Genomic DNA, 1,379 nt, shown 5'->3' with positions numbered 1-1,379 from the left:
ATTTAGAGTTATCAATTAACCTAACAGTCATGTTTTTGGTCTGTGGGAGGAAGCCGGAGTACCCGGAGAGAACCCACACATGCACGGAGAGAACATGCAAACTCTACCCAGAAAGGTCCCCAGACCGGGATTTGAACCGGTGACCTTCTTGCTGAGAGGCATCAGCTCTACCAACTGAGCCACCGTGCCGCCCTCTTTTTAACATTTAATGTAATATTTATTAATACTTTACACTGATATTTATCGTTCAAAAACACATGAACGAATGCTACAGAACATCATGACCAGAAATAAAAAAATTGAAAAAATATTTTTGTATTACCTGGATAGGTTTAGAAGAAATTTGTTGGGCTGCCACCATATTGTGGTGGAGAGGTTTTAGTGTCCCAATGATCCTAGGAGCTATGTTGTGGGGGGCTTCATGCCCCCAGTAGGGTCACCCAAGGCAAACAGGTYCTARGTGAGGGATCAGACAAAGTGCAGCCCAAAGACCCCTATGATGAACACAATAAATAGGTTCAGTGTTCCCTCATCCAGATACGGGTCACCGGGGCCCCACTCTGGAGCCAGGCCTGGAGGTGGGGCATGCTGGCGAGCGCCTGGTGGCCAAGCTTTCACCCATGGAGCCCGATCAGGCACAGCTCGAAGAGGAGACATGGGTCCCCCTTCCCATGGGCTCACCACCTGTGGGAGGGGCCGTAGGGGTCAGGTGCAATGTGTGTTGGGCAGTGGTCGAGGGCGGGGACCTTGGCGGTTTGATCCTTGGCTACAGAAGCTGGCTCTAGGGATGTGGAATGTCTCCTCTCTGGTGGGGAAGGAGCCTGAGCTGTGTGAGGTTGAGAGGTTTCGACTAGATATAGTTGGACTCACCTCGACGCACCGCTCTGGCTCTGGAACCAGTCTCCTCAAGAGGGTTTGGACACTCTTCCACTCTGGAGTTGCCCATGCTGAGAGGCGCCGAGCACGAGTGGGCATACTTATTGCCCCCCAACTAGGTACCTGTTCGTTGGGGTTCACCCCGGTGAATGAGAGGGTAGCCTCCCTATGCCTACAAGTGGGGGGACAGGTCCTGACTGTTGTTTGTGCTTATGCGCCCAACAGCAGTTCAGATTGCCCACCTTTTCTGGAGTCCTTGGAGGGGGTGCTGGAGAGTGCTCCTAACAGGGACTCCCTTGTTCTGCTGGGGGACTTCAACGCTCACGTGGGCAATGACAGTGAGACCTGGAGGGGCTTGGTTGGGAGGAACGGCCCCCCCGATCTGAACTCGAGTGGTGTTCTGTTGTTGGACGTCTGTGCTTGTCATGGATTGTCCATAACGAACACCATGTTCAAGCATAAGTGTGTCCATATGTGCTCTTAGCACCAGGACACCCTAGGCC

This window comes from Austrofundulus limnaeus, unplaced genomic scaffold (genome assembly GCF_001266775.1).
Source record: "Austrofundulus limnaeus strain Quisiro unplaced genomic scaffold, Austrofundulus_limnaeus-1.0 Scaffold67, whole genome shotgun sequence".
In the NCBI taxonomy this organism is placed as follows: domain Eukaryota; kingdom Metazoa; phylum Chordata; class Actinopteri; order Cyprinodontiformes; family Rivulidae; genus Austrofundulus; species Austrofundulus limnaeus.
This window is presented reverse-complemented; position numbering follows the sequence as displayed.